The sequence below is a fragment of the Helicoverpa zea genome, chromosome 23 (assembly GCF_022581195.2).
Source record: "Helicoverpa zea isolate HzStark_Cry1AcR chromosome 23, ilHelZeax1.1, whole genome shotgun sequence".
NCBI classification, from domain to species: Eukaryota; Metazoa; Arthropoda; class Insecta; order Lepidoptera; family Noctuidae; genus Helicoverpa; species Helicoverpa zea.
In genome coordinates, this window is record NC_061474.1 from 4,982,037 (window position 1) to 5,003,747 (window position 21,711).

The 21,711-nt window shown below is 32.5% G+C and overlaps 1 protein-coding gene across 1 annotated transcript in view; it reads right to left on the minus strand.

The window, feature by feature from the left end:
• LOC124642120 (5-hydroxytryptamine receptor 1-like) overlaps positions 1–17,298 on the minus strand; it is a 150,951-nt gene extending 133,653 nt beyond the window's left edge. Inside the window, exon 1 of the mRNA XM_047180432.1 lies at positions 16,897–17,298. The gene's annotated coding sequence lies outside the window, so the exon portion shown is untranslated. The remainder of the gene's footprint in view (positions 1–16,896) is intronic.
• Positions 17,299–21,711: the final 4,413 nt, after the last annotated feature.

A 21,711-nucleotide genomic window follows, 5' to 3' on the forward strand; every position in this document is an offset into this window, starting at 1 on the left:
ATCAGTAGCATGCAAAAAGTAAGAAATATCTTCCATATTCAAATCTAAATTGAAACACAAATAAGTAAAATAATTACATACTTTCATGCGTAAAAACGAATCTCGTACATAAATTCATTGCGGATCATTTGATACTAACCACTATGAGTGCTAAATGGTGTCACATATTTACTACGTAATCTGTCAATGTATATCGAACTTTACAATAATTTCTTGACACTAATTTATGACATTACACATACCATATTTAAAAGGCAAAACTGTTTTTTAAAAGAAACAAACTATTCAAATTATTAAAAAAATACTTACCTTCCGTATTCAAATCCAAAATTAGACTTACGATAAATATTTGGGTTACAAACCTCGAACAAATTCAATGCGGATCATTTAATACCAACCGGCTGTAAGTGCTAAATGGTGTCACACATTTACTACGTAATCTGTCAATGTACACATATTTTGGTTTACGGCTGTGTAATAATCTGATAGAACATTATAGCAGAATGACGTATAAAACTGTATTAGTTGGGTATTAACGTAGTAGGGCATTTTCTTTGACCTTGGTTGACCATACTATGCAAAATATCTATGGTGATCAGGTATTTTATACATTGGTTAAACATTATAAAAATAATGAATGAGTTCTTCTTGAATAAAATATTTCATTTTTCTTTTAAATATTCTAAAAATTCAGCTTAGTTTGCAGTTTCGACACCGCACCACATGTTTAGGAATTCAATGCAGACATCATTATAAAATAACATGATGCAGCAAACAAAATGTACAATGCGTCACAAAGTCAAACTACTTCTGTGGCTAAATAAAATATTACAAAAATAATAAATTTCTTACTGACAATAGTCTTAAAGATTCCAAGATTTTCTTACATACAAATAGTTGCAAGTGAAGCTAATATAAGCGTGTTAAAAATGAATAAAATAATCGGCCATCAATAATCGTCAGCATATTATCCAACACATACATTGATTGCCGATGATAAGTCGATTAGATTATATTTATGAACGCGTCAAAAGATGACCTTTTTGACCATAACCAGGTAAATAACACGTGCTAGCATATACAACATAGTATATAGGTATCTGGTATAGTTTGTGTAATTAATAAAGGAAATTATCGTAAAAACAATTGGTCATTATATTAATTTTTATTATCTCAACAACGACTCTTGCTTCACTTTCTTTGGGTCATAAATCGCGTTTTACAGTAAAAGAAACTGATATAAGTAAATTCTGTGACCAAAATTGATAAGTAATCACAGGTATCCTTTTAAATTGATTAATATTTCATGTCATGTAAATGTTTTATATTCTATCTTTTCATTCGTAGACTTTCTTCTGCATTTACCCAACATTAATTCTAACCACATTTCTATCATACAATACCCCGCCAACCTTATTTTGATGAATTTTACAATAGAATTGACAGTAACCTTCCTATCTGCCATTACGAATCGTAAACTATATAGTATGTGTACCATGAATCATCAATTGAGTGCTGCACTAGACCTTGATAATCGTGAGATTCTCGCGTTGTCTGTATGTATTTGTCGTGTTATGTTTTTATTATTTGTTTACACAATTTGTTTCAATTTGAAAATGTGACGTATTGACACTAAAGAAGTCACGTTATGTTTAAATTTGTATTTTGTCGCCATAACGACTGAGTCCATTTTAATGATGTTTGGGCACAGACAGGTCCAGAACCTGAAAAAAGCCATGCTACGTTTAGCCCGGATGCGGGAATTGGTTCTCCCCAGACGTGGTTGAAACTGCAGGGAACAGCAAGTAGGTTTATGTTTATAATGAAACGCGAGTCTTTAATTTCATGAAGTAGGTACCTAGTTCTCACTTCAGTAGTTTAGACAGAACTGTTTTTTGAACTGAATCAATCATATCAATTACTTACATAATGTTATGTAGCCAATTATCAAAACGATCATTCAAGTAATTAGTGGTGTGAAACCAAATAATCAAATGCTATCAGATAAATTGTTGATCAGAAACAAAATTAAGTTTTTCAGATTAGCGGGATTATTTTTACATAATACAATATTGACTTTTCGGTAGCTATAGTACGAGTTTCGTTGTTATTGTAGTTTATAGTATCCTTTCCGATGAAGAAGCCGATCCCAACGATGTTGAGATCGGCTTCCAGTCTAAAAAGGGATAGGTGTTTTACGCTTACAACGCGATAACTGTCTGACCGCCTGAATCCAGTTATACGGTCAATCCGATAACCCCGGTAAGATTTTCTGTAGACATACATGACTTCTAGCTTGTTTTATTGATGTATTTTTCAAAAAAGTGATAAAACAACTACAATAGGCCTAATAGCACCTGGCCTATAACTGTAAAACGTATGTGTAAGCAAAGGGAAATGGTACCTACTATGATTACATCGCTATGTACCAAACAAACGACATTTACTTGGATCGATGTATGGCTGTCATCAATCATTACCAAAAAAACGTACTAGTGAGAGTCGGACTCGCCCACCGAGGGTTCCGTACATAGAATCATTTATTAGGAGTTCAGGAATATGAGGAAGAAATTGGGAAATATAACAGAAGGTCCTTTAATATGATACTGCTTTCGACATAGTAGCATCAATTTTGAATTTTCAACGGGCTATAAAAATAGAGACCTACCTATTTAAGATTTAATTGCAAACGTAAAATAGTTTTCAGAACAGGTGGACAACAACAGGTAATAAGAGATCCGTTTTTCCCTATAGAGGACCCTAATAATCAGTTTTATCGAAATCGAACCCACGACAGCGTACCGATTATCATTGAGTGATGTGAATCAAACATGGGTAAACACGTTTACTTGTCATTTGACGCAGGTAAATCGATATACAAGTTGATATCGAATTATCGATATTTATATCGACGGCGCGACAATAGAATTTCAAGGCTTTGAAGATTGGACTATCGGATGATTATTGTTTTCGATTTTGTTGTATTGCTTGTATTTAATATGAAATTCTAAGTTCCATTGCTGAAAAGTGGTAGGTTTTTTAACCAAGTTGTGTGGCCTTTTCTAAGTAGTAGAAGTTAAAAATATGAAATCGTGGCAGTAAATTAGTAGTTTCATATCGTGAAATATGGAATTATATCTGTAAAAGTCATGAAAATAAATGTTTCCTTTACAATTAAACCTGCTCAGCTATTGTCTATTTCAATGATTTAATAATGAATTTCAGAAAAATAAATCACACCTACATTCAATTCCCCGATTCATTCATTGTCCGGTTCAATAATACACGAACATTAGGTAAGTAAATACTTACGTAAATTCAAATTAGACAAACGTGCATAATACTGCATAATTATAGAAAAAAAAAAGAAGGCAAAGGTTTAAGCAAATAAAAAAAATATTTATTCAAAGAATTTATATATGTAAAGTAGTTGCTTAAGTTTATAAACAAAGCATAAGATAAGACATGATATTTGCAGAACAGTGATTGTGCTATAGTGACAGTAAAAATAGAAGATAGGTGAATAAATAAGACTAGTTTTTTAGTAGAAGAACAAATAAATAAATGTAGGTAATAGAATTCACCCAAAAAGTCAAGCCGATTTAATTTAATACTACGTATAATTCGAATTTGTATTTTTGTTGAAGATCGAGCAAAGCCTCGAATGTTGGGGGAGGCTTTTGTCCAGCAGTGGACGTCTTTCGGCTGGCACCACAAATATTTCGAAAGATTCCAAAAATGTAACAAAAATAAAGCCGAGATTACACTTTTAAATGTGGGTTTGTGTAACATAAAATTTAAATAGCAAATCATGAGACCATACAAGTGGTTCGAAGGTCAACTCGAAATGTCGATGAACAATTAAGTGTCATTTAGTGGTTTTAAATATACTCAAAATAGTTTGTTATCTGATCTGTAAGCATAAAAATAGGTTAATGTGTATTTGGGAGTGAATACTAGAGCTATTCAAGCTAATTTACGAAATATTAAAGAGTTTGGTACTCAAACAGCCTTAATCTATAAAGCTGTCTAAAACTAGCGGTAACTATTGTAAAAGCAGCTTCCTCTCGTGTTTTTCAACGCATTTCGAGGGAAATAATTCTTGCACATAAAAAGTAACTTAGGTACATGTTGTTCTTAAACATATGTTTTCAGCTATAATACAGTCTAGTTTCATCAAATCTTTCCATCAGTAGTTATGACAGTACCAATAAGATGGAAGGGGTATTTTTTCCATCATCTTAGTAAAACGTATAAAAAATATGGATTCGCCACTACAGTGAAAATGAGTCCTAAGCTTAAACTAACAATATTTGAATAAACAATGATAACCAAACATGATAATTTAATGTATCTACCGTATCCGACTTGTATCGATATTTGCTTAAGGTTTTATTTACATTCCTTTGTATGTAAGTAAAACCTATCAAACAATAAATACTCTTGGATAAACAAGAATCTTCGATGGAAAGCCGTAAGGAGTTTGAAGTTAATTGTTACTTATCTATGCCCTAACGGCCCACATTCCATCATCATCTCCCGAGCCTTTTCCCAACTATGTTAGGGTCGGCTTCCAGCCTTACCGGATTCAGCTGAGTGCCAGCGCTTGACAAGGAGCGACTGTCTATCTGACCTCCTCAACCCAGTTACCCGGGCAACCCGATACCCCTTGGCTAGACTGGTGACAGACTTACTGGCTTCGGACTACCCGTAACGACTGCCGAGGATGTTCAATGACAGCCGGGACCCCGGGAACGGCCCACATTGAACATGATCTAAAAGGTTTCTCAATTACTTCTTGCCTGAAGTTTTTGGATCAAAAGAAATTACAAAATAAGACAATTAAGTTTTGTCTTTCGAAGTTAATTTTAAACACATCACTTTTATATGTCACAATTAATACCTAATTAAAACAGCCTCAAATTAATATAATTGAATCCCAAAAAACATTAGAGAACTCCTAAAACCAATGCCTACCAAAAGCTATCTAATACCTACATAAAAGAAATCTAAGATAACTCTCTTCACAAACATTCACAGCATTCGTTATCCCGATCATTTGAAGCGTAATAAAAATATAAACTCGGTCTTAACGAACCCGAGTGAAGGAATACTGAACAACTTTCCCAAATAAATACTGAAAAGCAAGGAGATGCAAGAAGGTATTAGAACTCTTTTGAATTTCTTGTAGAAAGATGTCTAAGTATGCGGATCCAATTGCTTTGGATAATTATTGGAAAAACTGTGGCATGAAAGATTGACGTTAACTAGGTACTCGGTACATCGATTGCCGTCCCATCGGGCTATGAAAAATCCTCAAAAATATAAGATTACTAAAAAAAAAAACACAAATTATCTTCAGACGCAATAGTTCTACGCTAAACCTAATTAAAAGTTATTTATTTAAATAAAAACTATTTGCTTATAGTTTGAAGAGATTTGATGCTTATAATGAAATCTAAATAATTTGAATTAATAAATATACTTACACATTTAACGAATAGTAAAGAAACATCAAAGTAAGTTTGTTTATAATTGAAACATCTGATTGGATAAAAGAAAGTTATCATTTTAATGAAAGATATTACAAATTCCTGCCAACGGTTTAGGCTTGACATAACATCATAAGAAATGATGATGATGCACTTTTCATATCAATTTCTAATGAACATTTCTATTGGGTAATATAACATAACATGATCATCATCATTATTCATCAGTCTACTGCGTTCTGTTTACATTTACAGGCAATTTCAGCCATCATCACAAATACACTATCTGCGAATGGCTAAAAAGTAGCCATTGCAGTGCTCTGATTCATAAGCTATAGGTATTGCTGAAAATTTTCATTCAAATTCATTCAGAAAGTATTTCATACAAAAGTAACATCAATCTTTTGTGTAATTATGATTCCTCTACTACGACTACCCCAAAATAAACGTGTACTTAGCATTCGATGTTCAGCTTGAGGCATCTAATTTTTGCCTGCAGCCTTCAACATTACAAACAAACAAAAAAAAACGTAAATTCAAAATACAAGAACAAACAATAAACAAACCGAGCAAGAAACAGCAGGGACTAACAACACCACTAATGACTTGAAAACAAAAACAAAACAATTTATTTTTGATTTTCCCAAAGATAATTCTGAAGGAAATGTCACTCAAATTATAATCTCTCAAGGGAATGACTAACGCAGTTCGGATCCAAGATTATTTGTGGTTAGAAACAACAGCCAGTATATTTATTACTAGTCGTTTTCCCGCGGTTTTATTCGCATCCCGTGGGAACTACTGCCCGGCATGGAATAAAATATAGCCTATGATACTCGGGAAGAGTATCTTTCCAACGGAGGAAGAATTTTTCAAATCGGGTTAGAAGTTTGGGAGCCTTTAGGGTACAAAAACAATTAAATAAAAAATGATTCCTCTTTCTTATAGGTATGTATTTGTATAGAAGACTAGTAAAGTTGTAGAGTGTAAAGTTTATGGCGGTCAATAGTTTGATTGGGCTCTTAATCAATATGGTAGTTTGCACATTGCAACAATGAGGCATCGGCCGACTTTTGATAGGATTCACAATCTAAAGGTACCTACCGTCTATACAAATATCATGCTGCTGAAGCTGAAGACTTAATTTGTTCGCTCTTTTAATCTCAGGAATGACTAGCTCGATTTTAATAATTATTTCGGTGTAAGATAGCTCATTTATCGAGGTAGGCCATTATTTTTATCCAGGTTGGTGAGAAGTTCCCACAAGATACGGGTGAAACCCACAAACTAAACTCTTGGCCACATATAAGCCGCTAGTTGACCGACAGTTTAATCCCCAATCTATCACCGTTCTTAGAATAGTAACAAAGATATTCTTTCCCATTTCAATTTACTTTTCAACTTAAATATCGTCCTTAGTGTCAGTTCCCTTATCTATCCCAATGGGACCAAGTAATTCTTCCGGAATATAAGTAGGGCGTCACTTTAAGTATTTTGACCCAGAAATTAAGTACCTGCTTTTATTTGTGAGGATAAACAAACAATCTTATTGACGAAATTTGAAAAACAATAAGTGCATTCTTAACATGGAGGAAAATTAAATGATCTGCTTAATTAGATACTTTTAAATACCAGGCAGTGGATGGATGCGGGCTGTCCATGACCGGAATGGTTGGCGTTCCTTGGGAGAGGCGTACGTACTTCAGTGGATGGCAATTGACTGATATGATGATGATGAAATACCAGTGGTTCTATGACATCGTCTTTTTATAAAAAAAATCTCGTTTCATAATGTTTACCTTGCTCCTCCGAAACAGCTTTACTGATTTTTACCAAATTTTATATTGGCCATTTTTCATACCCACTAAATGATAAAGGTTGTTTACTAGTTGTCAGCTAGTTTTAAGTATGATTTAACGTTAATTATGTGTATACCGTTTAACAAAAACATATAGATACACTAGTTTTACATATCACTAGGAAACAGCACTTACCATTGGATATAATCATTTATCTTAAGATAACTATATCAGATAATGTTTTTATGATACCAAATCATTATGTTCTACAGAAATTATATTCTCAAGGAAATTGCCGTACTGATACAATATTAATTGTTTGTCTATATTTACGTGTAATAAGGCAAAGGATTACCTTCGTTTAAGAGTAAATGTTAATTAGTGCTGTTATTACCATAATCTCTTTATCAAAGTTTCCTTCTTTCCTGGCTGTTTCCCTGGAGGCATTTAATCGTTTATTGAGAAAACCATTCGTTGGCTAATCTGAATTATATTATTTTAGTAGAAGCAGTTTTGATGTCTAAAAGTTTGACACCTCTGAACCTTTTTAATGCAAGCAAGAGCTCTACTGACGCTGCAAACCATAGCGTCAGAAAAAGGGTTTTATATTTGGAACTGTATTTAAAAATGATGAAACAATTTTCACGATAAGTCATTAAAAACTCGGTACCCCTCTACAACCAACCTCCCAAAAAGAAAGCCACTCAATATTGATGGTTTTTTTTATTCTTTACAATTACCTTTCTTTCTAAATCCTACCCATCATATTCGTTTAACTTACTCTAAAATCAATATTTCTTCTACAATATTACAACAAAAATAATGAGGTAGGTATCCGACCATTCTACGCTCTTAGTGTGACGGAGCACAATACAAGAATTGATGGAAATGCGCAGCTCTCCGCAGTTATGTAGTTGTTGTTTCAATTTGATCTTAACAGACCAATTGAGTCTTCCTCTATTTAGACGACCGTGGTGCTGGCTATTACATCTTGTACTACAAGTGGGAAAAATATGGCTCTTGGCTCTTTGTTTGTGTCAGTGCGTGCACGGTTTAAAGATATACCGTCAAATTTGAATAGAATTCTGAGATATACTGTCAGATTTGAATATATGATTCTAATCGTTGATCTGGCCTTCGTTCTGTCAAAATAGTTTTGATAACATCAGCTTAACTGATTTGTGGAAATGGTTCAAACAATTGTGTGCAATTTAAATAATTTTTGGAGGGCTATACTTACTTACCTACAATCATTCAGTCCATCAATCTGTTTATGTATTGCTTCAAATAATAAGAGAGATGAGAAAAGATAATATTGTATACAAAACTGGCGATTGGTTCATATTAAATGTACAGTTGACTTTACCTAAATGTTCTATACTTACTTAATAGTGAAAATGTCTCGTATTTGCCTTCGTGTATATAAGGTAGATGGTTACCTTTGAAATAAGATAAATAAATAATAATGTTTTATGGCAGTAAAACCTTCCTATCCTTCCTATCTGCGAGAACGCTTCTCATTTGTTCGCTCGCCTGATGCGCTCTGTAGAACGCATCTCAAATCTCTCCTTAAGATCCCCTCTCATTCCACTGACTTTTATTCCTTCTCCTTCACAGTAAACGCAGTACGGTTGTGGAATTCGCTGCCGCCTGAATTAAGGAACTGTCAAACTGTTGCTACTTTTAAACAGAAACTCAAAAGCTACTATTTGTCCTCCTCTTCTTCATAGAGTTATTTTATAAAATATGTATTTTTGTATGTATGTATCTTTTGCTTTATATATATATATATGTGTAATTTATATATCTTTACTATGTCCTTTTACACAGTCTATCTACCTACTTCTCTTTATTCTAACTCTCCTACTACGGGTCTGCTGGAAGAGATTTCGATTTAGAAATAAGCAGTACCTTTGTACTATTTCTATACTATGTCTATTTCTTTTTTATATGTTCACTGTGTACATAAATTGTTAAATAAATAAATAAATAAATAAATAAAAACATTCTTTATGATCCTGCAATATCTCTAGCGTCCACATAAAATTGAGACACAATTTAAGCTTGAGAAGAATTTCTGTTGAAAACGAGATATTTTGAAATTGAAAATAATGCAAATACCCCTCGGATAGAATATGTATTATTGATATTCTTCTCCAATACGAGCGTAGGTGGAATTTTAAAAGCATCTCAAGTTTCAAAACAAAAATTCTTCATACCTACGTTCCTTGAATTTTATTTAGGAAAGTGAAATAACATTTTGACCTAAAATATGAAAATGTCTTTGAACATATTTACTTTAGGAAAATCATGTCAGCCATTTTTTAACTTTTATGTTTAAATATGGGTGAAAATTCTATACAAATCCTCAAAAACAACAATAAACAACATCTGATTCACTCTTTACTTTTTTATACATTTGTAAACGAAAAGCACATAAGCGTATGTTTAATAGACGTTCTTCGGTTTATGTATAAAATGACACTAAATGCGTAATTATTTCCTTCATTTACACAATTAACATACTAGGAAATGTGCGTGCTATTGAATAAAACATGAATTGAAAGAATACAATAAAATAGTACTATCTACGAACATTGTTAAAACAAAAACAGTATATTTTCTGTTGTTTATTTCACTTTTCACACTATTGTTTGAATTTAGAATTGAAAAAAAAAAATACAATTTCTCTCTCATAGTTTTTTTTTTCAATTATTTCAAACAAGATAGTGTTACAAGATTCCTAAAAATTAAAGTAAAGATATTTTCCATTAAACATTTCAGAGAGGTGTCATTATATTGTTGAGCAGATCTCAAATCGTTTCAGTAAATTAACGTTTTCAGGAAATTCAATGTAAAATTCTGAGGAGCCATTCAATAGCTTTTGTTTACAAAGTGTTCACCAATTATTTGTAAATGAACAGCCATTTAATTCTTGTTTCGAAATAATTTCTTCAAATCATTGCTCGTTTCTTTTACGTGAACAAATTCGCTTTTAAATAGGTTATAATGCTGAAATATAAAATGTTTTTTGTTATTGTTTACCGTCTATTTATAAACAATGTAAAGCAGTGAGAATGTTTTTCTTTTTTATATTATTTATTTTTAAACTTTAGAAAAAAAACAACTTTTTAAGAGAGCATTGAAGCTATAAAAAATTAGAGCATTGTTTTATTATCTTTAAACAATCACTCTTTTATTATTTAACACTTCTATAAAAATATATATTCACAGTTTTCGAACATTATTTTATAGCGCTTATGAAAAGTACCTATGTTTTAGCATCTTTAAATCGTCTAAATTCATCTCAATCGCAATCAACTACAAATATTTTAATGCACAATTCATTTGCACAGGAAAAAATTACTGCCGAGTAAATTGACATAAAATAACTATTTAACCAATTGTTTAAATAATATTTGTGTATAAGCAGTTTCCGTTTCAAGCTGTCGCGTTTGTCTGAGACACGAGACATGAAATTAATATTCAATTATGATCATGGTCATGTTACCAGACATAATAATGTTATGTTGTTGAGAAAAAGAGTTTTCTTCATTCGGTCTTACCTGTAAAATATTTAGGTGTTTTAATACGTTTGGTTTACTTCAGGTATAATTTTAAACGAGTTGAGACCTATTTTGTAATTTTGTATTGCAGTGAAAACTTTGAAAGTTAATCAATACAGAAAGAGAAAATTGCCCTTGACGTTTACCAACTGTGTTCATTTTAACGCTCGTGAAAAAACGTAATCAGTACCTAGGTGACACTTATTTATTTTTGACAGTAATTGTAGGTATTTTTACTTTTACCTGAAAACGTATCTTTTATCTGTAAATACACCTGCCTTATTAAATAAACAATCTGCTAGTATTTACTTAATTTATACATTCAACATAAACAAATAGACAGAACAAACAATAGTAGTGAAGTGACGTAGGCGCACGTTTTGTCACATTTCATTAAACAAACATTAACATAAATTAAATCACGATTGTTTTGCGGACATTTTCACATATTTACTTGGTCTGAACAGTTACATGAACTTAATTCATATACAATATTATAAACCTGAGGAGTTTTTTGTTTGAACGCTAGAATCTCGGGAACTTCTGTACCGGTTCAAAAAATATTTCATTATTAGATAGCCCAAGCGAGGAAGGCTATAGACTATTTTTATCCAGGTTCGTGGAATAGTTCCCACTGGATGCGGGTGAAATAAACGGAAGCTGAATAGAATGATAATGATACAAAAACTAGTAGCTAACGCAATAAAAACTTCATAAAACTGAACACAGATAAATTAACAAAGAAATTGTTGTCCAAGAGGTTTATTTTAACATGTCACCGTGACGCAAAACAACCGGATTCAGGTAGGTAACATTGCATTATGAGGTGCAAAAACTAAACGCGGTATTAATAAATATTGTAAAGGCTCCTGTCATACTGTATTTATTAATCAAATCCATTAATATTATAAATAAATGTGATGTTTTGTATGTGTGATTGTTTGTGCCTCTTTCATGCTAAAACTGCTGGATGGATAATGACGAAACTTGGCAGTAATATAGCTTATATACCAGAATAACTTGGAGAGTACCTTTTATCCATGTGCGAGCAGGAATTCCCTCGAGACGCGGGTGAAACCGCGGTTGAAAGCGAATTGGGATAATAAATTAATGTGAATAAATAAGTCGAAGTGAAGGAAATACAATAACACTTCTTTCTTATTCAGAGCTTGGACAGAGTAGAATCGTACACTGACACGAGTATTGATCATGTTTATGCTTAAGGCATTTTTGATTACAAGCTAATTTTTCCTCTAGAAGCAAAGAGATTTCCTCAGGAAATTTTCCAAAATACCTTAAAACTTATCTTCAGAATTCTGTTCCGAGCCATCAAAACTAGTATAAATAATCAGATTTTCAAGTAAGAATTGTACAAACAATTGTTGATATAATATACAAAACAATAAACTATGTGATGCATATAATAAATGTTTTATAAGAAAAACCTTCAACATAGTTAAGATATATGTGAGAACCGTTTTAAGTAAATAGCTTCTCTCTAAAACAATGATGTATTTATTAGCCAACAACACTATGACGCAAATATCTACAAGCACAGTTTTCTGAGAATGTCACTGCCAAAGGGACAAAGATCATGATTCTCTTAAACAAACATTGCACGCTATATCGAACCCTAGGTATTTTCTTGAACGGATTGGTCTTATAATATTCTAAAAGTCTAGAACATTGTAGAACTTCAAACTGCTTCAAAGTTTAGGTAACCAGTTCCTCATGTAGTGGTTATATGCCTAGCAAGCGCAAATATGCCATTCTCATTGTTTAATGTTCTCCAACACTGTAGGTACTCCGCAGCATTCAAAGCCGACCCCAACATAGTCGGGAAAATGTTACGTAGATTATGGACGTTCTCGACGTATCCGAATTGGTACCTCTGATTTAGTGCAAAGGGAAGCATTATGGGGATATCAAATCATGACAATCACCAAAAAAGTCCAGCCAATCATGATAAAGGTCTTTTTTATGTGATGAAGTATAAACGATCTGTCGGATTGCCGTAAGTGATTATCGCGGTAACTAGTGCGATGCCAGCCTTTCAAAAGGGAGTCATAGGTATGATACAATCCAGTTCATATCTTCTAGCTCCATCATCGACAGTAGCATATTATTATATTGTCATCAGAAATACATACAAATTTCATGACGCTACGATCCTTGTAAGATATTTTAGTGTAGTTACCTCAGCTTCCATTACATTGATTACATACAGACACGTAGTCGACAAGCATGTTTAAAAGAGAGAATGCTACAATCAGTACATAGCATTTAAAAAGAATGGACATCTATGTAGTTTTAATTATGAACTGGAAAATTTGCTAATTCAGTGTCTTGAAATCTGCTCAATGTTTTAAACAAATAGAAAAGGAATTCAGACATGATGTGTGTCGAATTAACTATAAATGGTCACTTAAAATTATGTATTATTACACTTTGTTTGGGTAACGACTGTGACTGTTTTTTCTTTGCTTGTTTTGTGCATTGTTCTTCTTAAATAAGCAAAATGCCTGACATTTATTACTGCCGGGTTTCAGAGCTTAGCTAAAGACTATTATTTTTGAGACAAGTTTTTTTTTTTACCAGGCAGTCATTATGCATGTATTCTGTACTGTAGTATATGTATAGAATAGTAGACTAGAAATTACAGTTTCTAGCAAAGCCTTACCTTTTTTGGCACTTTATTCTTGCGCATATCAATACCATACGCATCTTATGATATTGGCATAGGTATGTTATGTATAAAATGAAGTGGTCTAGAAATAACAGTTTCTAGCTATCATTTAATTTTTTTCAGCATTTGCAGCAGCAGCAAAAATTTAGTAACCTACGCATTTGATGAAACCGTTCAATTTTGTATTAATACGAGAACATAACCTGACTCTTTTTAAATAATAATAATAAGTCATGATTATACATAACAATAATAAGTAAGCGGCTGGTTGACGCTTCTCGTGACCAAAAGGCTGGCTATTACCTCGGACAAAGGATCAGCATGGCCATCCAACGAGGTAATGCTGCCAGCCTCTTGGGTACGCTCCCAGTTGACAGCGATGGGGATGAATTTTTTGACGCCTTTTAGATATAGTGTATATATTTTAGTTTTTTTATTGTTCTACTAGGATAGTTTTCTTTTTGTGTTTTGAATTAAATGGGGAATTATGTTTGGAACAATAATAAGTATTTTTTTTTTGCCGTGAATTTATAAGCAACAAAATAATAAATTGTCATACCTAAATACTTTTTACAAAACTAACATCTGCGCTTTGTAGTTCATATTTTGTTCGAAACTAAGCTCCACAAAACGTTTCATCTACACTAGATATTTTGTTACAATTTCAGGCAACGTAAAGTTTTAAACGTTCCGCACTTTGAGTTAAAATGCAACAGAAAACCTTAATTTGTGTGTTGTTCTGTGGCTTCCACGAAGGGTTAGTTAATAATTAAACCGCTGTGGTTATTGTTCGGAAAATACATAGGTTCCAATAAATACAGAATAATGTGAATTAAGTAATTTTTATCTCGTATCATAATCAGGGAGCTAAGTATCTGCCAGCTGATCTATCTGAGATTTTTTAAATCTTCACAAAGAAACCTGGAGGCCGATTGTTAGTAGTATCAAACCTCTATATTTATTTCTGTACATAAAGTTATTGTCATCCATTGCAACAGCAACTGCTGAAGGCATTGTTTTAAATCCATATCTCATTTCTACCACCAGATAAGAGATTTCATTAATTATCTAGTTTACTCGTTCTAGCAAACAGTAACAAATGACATGCGAACATTTTGAAAATGTCCACAAAACTGCAACTCTTGTGCGCGAACACATGCTAACATAGGACTCGCGACGAAGCGTACACATTTCATGTTCGCAAACCAAAATATTTTACAATTGTTAAAATAATATACGGTTTCCACAATAATCAGAAGAAAGGAAGAAGTCGCAATGCTAACATTCCATTTAGTCTGAGTACTTGATAATCAGCATTTATCAGTAGCACTGCGTCGCATTTAAGTGAAGAAAGGTAAGTACCATAAGATTTATCATAATAGAGGCGCAGATAATGAAGTACTTACTGTTATATCTTTCTATGCTCATAATTAGTCACACGCTCACGACAGCTTACTTATAAAGATTTCCTTAGGAAGATACCACAAAACACGAAGGAAAATATTCCGTTACATTATGTGTGTTTCTACTGAGAGTTTAAGATTTTCATGCACTAATAATACATACCTAGATGCATACAGGTACATTAAGACACCACACTCTCTTTCTTATCGGTACTAAATTAATTCGTTTTCTACTACTTTTTCTAGTCCTACTGAAATAGTTTTTCCACCAATTTAAAATAGATTATTTTTTTCAAATCCATATAAACTCGTAACGTAAAAAAAAGTGTAAAAAACTTGGAGATTCCATTAAGCTGTCGACAGTGACGACCGAAATTACCGGGCCGTAATGGCCGCCCTTTTTACAAAGAAAGGGGTGGATATTAAATTAATTATCGGGGTAGAAACCGAACCAAACCAAATTGTAAGTAAAATAATCTAATCAAGAAAAAAACACTGATAAAAACGAAGATAGCATTCAATTAAAAACAAAGCCATAAAAACTAAGGGATTTACTAAAAAGTTCAGAAGATTATTTAAGAATGTTAATATAAAAAATATTGTATGGAAGTGTGTTTGACAACGTATTACGCTTTCATGCGCATTTAAATAAGAGAGGCACGTATATTTGCGTCATTTGATAAAAACTCTGTTGATCTTGACAATGACAGAATACCTGTAACAGCTTGACTTTGATCATCTGACTGTATTTTCAAATAAATATCTGGAAAATATTTTAATACGTAGTATTTAGGTACCTACATGATCTTTGCATCATTGATCATGCAGTCAATTAATAGCTTGCCTAATCACAGTAACTCTAGTAATAATTAAGTAAGTAATTTTAGGTTCCCATCACAATAGTCCTAGTTTTGTTTTTATTCCATAGCTATCAATAGTTCAACATAGAAACGGAGGATTGTCTACAATGTATACAGGGATAATCGTCGGTTACGTGTCACCATTATGTACTTTCATTAAAGTGGTCTCAAAAGGGCTTCAGCATGTTAGCTTCGGCAAAATCCGGGACCATATGTATAGTCCCTTGATCTGACAGAGACATACAAGATTATAAAATAACTTCAATAAATGGTAGGTATTATCCCCATAGAACTAAATGAATAAAAGGTAAGACAAAAGTCATCTTTCTAAAATAAATCACCTATAAAACAATGAGCAATTGAGCACTGAGGTTTTAATTGTTACCAGAGCAAAACTTCGACGAAAATTTCTATAAGAAGCTATTACATAGAATCGAATCGAACCCGATTACCGTCTCATAGCTTTTTTATTTACCTATGACGGAATATTTTCAAGTAGTAGGTTCATTACATCATAATAAAAACTGCCATGACCTCAGATGCCATTGCTCTATAAGCATGGTATTATAAGTACCTACTTAGCTACATACAAAGCTAATATTTTAACTGTTCTTATAAATGTAGCGGTGGGATGCGTCAAAAAGGTTTAAGTAAAAATCTATGTAAATATGTGTGTAGTCAATTGTCACCTTTTCTAGTATATTTGCCGTTTTACTAATGACGTCATGAATTTTATATTTGGAATACGATAACGGATAATTGTGGTGATCGCGTGAGAACGGAAGATATGCTAGTATTTTTTTTATTAAAATATAATTAATTATTTTTTTATTTAGAATATTTGTTTTTAATTGAGGAAGAATAACTGTGGAAGAAGATGTTTAAAATATTAATTTAATTTATTAAGTTAAAGATTTCTGAGCAAGCATTAGAGATGCGCAGTTGCCATTGGACATTTGAATTTAATTCCATCTATTCCGCTTCAAGGTGTAGTTTTTGTATCCAGTTTTTGTCCAATATTTTGTGAGCACTCATTTTAATATTCAAGTGACCTCCAAGAAACTAATTATAAAGTTTCATCATAACTTACATTTTTTCAGCTCGCCGCAACATTTCTTTGTCCACAAACTGTACATCAATTACGTTCAATAACTCACAAATATACAAACAATTTCACACTCAAAGTATTATTAAATAAAACTATCTTAATTCAATACTATTAAATTTATTCTTATCAAAATGTCAATTCTTTCAAATTTGTTCGTCTGACGCACTAGAGATAAGATAAAAATACGCTAAACAACGAAAAAAAAAAACTTTGTTCTTTAATTATTTTTTTGTATCACTGTCTTAAGCACAGCACTTCACGTTCGTTTTTTATTTACAATCACATAGATGCGTGTTCGTGAACATGTCGGTGACGTTAGACGCGCCGCGACGTCCGTCCGAGACAATATTCGCGGGCCAACTGAGGGCCAAGCCTCGACGCGTGTCGCCGCACTTCACCTGTAGCGCGTTCCAAATTCAAACATATTTTCTCTCTTTATATCCAAATAATCTCCACCGATAATGTCCCAGTATTCTGTGTTCGAAATTTGAATTTAAATTAATTTCGAACTTAATCGCCAGTATAAAAGGCTAATCAAATAATCCGTTTGTCTTTGTAATTGCTGCTTAAGCTGCCTTATTAGTCATTTGTTTTGTTTGAGTAAATATTTTGAATAATATGGCATTCCCTAAACGTTTTGAAACCGTAGGATTTAATTGGTTGGCATAATGTCACATTTCAGAAATTCATCCCTAAAATCCAAATACGCAGCTGTGATTTCGCAGCTTACTTACGATTGTTTTTATTTAATTAAAAATTTAATAAATAAACATCTACTTATCGGATTTCCACGAAGTATGCACCAAATTAGAAGAAGGGGTTTCAGTCTGATGGGTATAAAATATTTACAAGAGGTTTTAAACTAGCGTGCTTCGCCTTCGATCACACTATCGTTTACCATCAACTGAAATACTTAGTAGATAACTGCATAAATAAAAAATATAAACATCCGGATTGAATAACTACTCCTTTTTGATAAATCGGCTTAAACTATTTCAAAAAATCAAAATCAAAAATCATTTATTCAAACTTGGCTGCAAAACAGCACTTTTTGAACGTCAAAAAACTTACAAGAGACAGCCCCTAAAACGCATACCCTTCAGCACAGTTTTTACTGGGAAGAAGAATTGCGCAACAAACTCCCCAGGAATTTTGCAATAAAATGTATGTAAATAATATTATGTGGTAAAATTATCGCTCTTTATTTGCTTAACGTCTCCTGTCACCATTATATAAGTACATTGTTAGGTTGGAGATAAAATTTCACATGTCCGGCAGATGTGTTCCTGTCAAATTAATTTTTAACATCAAAGTTATTGAAAACTAACCTTGGGTAAGTATCGTTTTTCACTCTGAAATATTTTTGTAAATATAAAAAAAAAAACTTTCAAAAGGACACATAGGTAATCATAGGTAATACTGCGGACTTTTCCGCCTGATCACTTTTTTGCGTTAAGATCTTACGTTCGGCGTCGCGGCTAAAAGAAAATTCCTAAAAGATCTCACCTATTAGGAAGTCATAATGACATCTATTTGAAACCCACAGAGCTATTCTTTCTGAAGAACAAACAATTGACTTGATGACAGTCAATTGGAAGTGTCTGGAATAGAACTTAAGCACATCCAAGCAAGTCTTTAAATTCGGGTTTCAACTTAGGTATTTCTTTAAAATTTTACGCAGGTAAGATTGTAAAAAACTGTGAGCATAAGTATTACTATAGTAAATCTCAGCAATACCATAGCTATTTACCCACTACACACATCAAATCGTCCAACCAAAAATTACAAAATGAAGTTTTTACAAAAGCAGGCGACTAAATAATGCGTTGACCAACAAAGGACATGCAAGCCTAACATTACCTCCGTTCATTGCTATCAATATAAAATCAGTAATTTTCCTTATAAATAACAACACTGAAGCGTTAATGTTTCAACATTTAACTTCAACTTAACGATACATTAGGGTTCAGTACGATTTTATGTCGAACTAGTATTTGAATATGTAAAGGCGCAGATATGTCAGAGAGCAGAGCAGAATATTATCTAATGTAATTTTTGTTACTATTTCCTCATTACTTTTACCATTTATTATTTCAGCGTATTTGCTGCTCAGTGAAAAAATTCTGCTCTGCGCCTTTACATAACTGCGCCAGTCATAACTTTAAGTTTCATCAGACCATCTTTCATGGTTTGACTCGAAAACAATTGTTGCGTCGTTATAAATGATTCCTAAGCATTTATCTGTTGGCTTATGCCACTATAGGTATTTTTCTAAAAGACATACATGTAGTAAATAAGGATTTCCCCACGATAATTATAATGTGATTTAATTAACTATGTGTCAGAAACATTGTCGTTTGATTGAAAACATAGGTATGTATGTATCTACTTATATTATTAAGCAATTTCGTTTCGTCTGTTCGTCTGTGAAAAACTCGAAACTGCTGAACAGTTTTTCAAGTAGTATGTTCATCAATACTATGTATTTTCGTTTTTGCAATATATGTTATATTTTAGGTTTCTAAAATAAATCAGTCTCATATTTTGAACATTTTTTCTATTTAACATTACCTATCTTTATTAATAGCACCAAAATTGCCCAACTATAATTACAATTACTACAATAAAAAACACGACAAAATTCAAAATGAATACTTCATTCATCAACCAAAGTTATAATCAAATTCAGCTTTCGAACACGGAATCCTAACATGAAAAATGAATGTACCAAACCAATGAATACAATTTAACTACGAACACGCAACGTTGATGACATGATTTATAGAGGTCAGTTCTTCACATATATGATAATAAATTATTCTGATTAAAACGTGATTTTTATCTACGTTAACATTTAATGAATTGTAACTAGAGTCAACATTAAATGAACGGTAGACTGACGTTATGCGTTGAGAATTGATTTCATGAAAGTGTGAAGGCATCAGGATAAAAAGTAGGCCATAAGTTTCCTAGGTAAAGCGGCTAACTAGAATTTATTACAGCTTTTTTTATAATCCCACTGCTGGGCACAGGCCTCCTCTCACTAGGAGAAGGATTGAGTATTAATCACCACGCTTGCTCAATGCGGGTTGGTGATTTCAGACTATAATCTAGGTTTCCTCAAGATGTTTTCCTTCACCTTTCTATCAGCCATTGATGTCCAAGATATACTTAGAAAGTGCATACAAACCTAAAGTATACGAAGTAAAGGATACGAAGTATCTAGAATACCTCAGAGAATTTCACAATTCGGATCATTAGTTCGTGTGATCAAACAAAGAAATTCTTCAGCTTAACATAAGTATAGTAGTGATAAAAATCGACATAGGTCATAACATACCTAATTGATAAAAAAACAATTTAACGTCAGAGTCAACGCTGATAATAATGTTTTTTAAAATATTATTCGTAATAGTACAACTCGATCATCTATAAAAAAGTAAAAATATTATCTACTGCCACCCAAGAGTCCCTAAAAATTCTACTATCTTCAGTAATAATACTGAAGCTGTAAAAAGAAATTCGCACAGGAATATTAAGGTATTAAATTACGGGACACTTTTTTATAGACTAAAATGAAAACTCAAATTATGGCTTCTCGTATATTTACAGTAATTTATCGTTTTATCGTCACGTCAAGATAACATAGCAGAATAATTTATTAAGACTTGTCACTGTAGTTCGTTGCTATAGAGATTTCAGAACGAAATCTTATCTATGTATCTATAGACAAAGTCGATTTATTTCGTTCTGATACCAATCCGCTGTCGATTCGATATTTTCTACGATACAGTACCTATTTCTCTAACTAAAGCATTTATCGTTTTCTGAACTGAAATATTGGTATTTATTGTTTGTTGTTTTGCTCCTTCAAGGTTATGTAATTTATCACTACGTAGTATAGAAGTATCTTTATTTCATACCATGTCTTATTTCCGTACCTATATAAGTACTGTAGGACCGGGAGATAATTATCTTGCTCAAAATGAAAAACTGATTCGATATCACGACGTTTATTGTTTGGGCTCGAGAGGTGAAGTGACACACTTCAATATAAAAACTTATTCTATAGAACAAATCGAATATATTTAAAATGATTGTCCGGACATTATCAATTATGATAAATAAAACCTTACAAATGAAAAAGTTTCTAACTACGCTACAGTACCGTGAGGAATTTAATTCGACCCAGACCTACCTCACTTAAAAAACCGTTAATATTTCTGTCATCCTCGATTAATGCATTATATTGTAATATCTACATATTATTAAACTGAAGATTTTTTTTTACATGACTTTTATACATAACTTCAAACAAGGACCGATTTGAAAAGTTTTCAGTGTAAAATAGGCCATTCATCGAGTGACGTCATTCAGGCTTCTTATATCCCTGTAGGTACGCGCTTACTAGTTCCCATGGGACGCGGACAAAACCGCCTACCAAAACAAGTGAAGTGAAAACTTTTCGAACACGGTTTTAAAAAATATGTTATGTTTATCGTTGACTCCATTCTTCTTTAAGGTCAAGGGACTTTAGCCATTAGACTTGTTATCTCGTGCACTAAGCGTGTCAATTGCTTCAAACAGCACTTTGTCAAGTCATATAGTCGGACAAAACCCTAATTATAATTTAGGTCATTGTTTAAGGTCGTTCCCATCAGATTGCTAGCTATTTTTTTAGCATAAAGACATCCTTTTCAATAAGATTTTTAACTAATCAAAGTAGATTCTTAGTTGCTTAGCAAATAGCAATTAATTATGAAAGAACATAATCTCATTATCCTAGACTCTAAGACT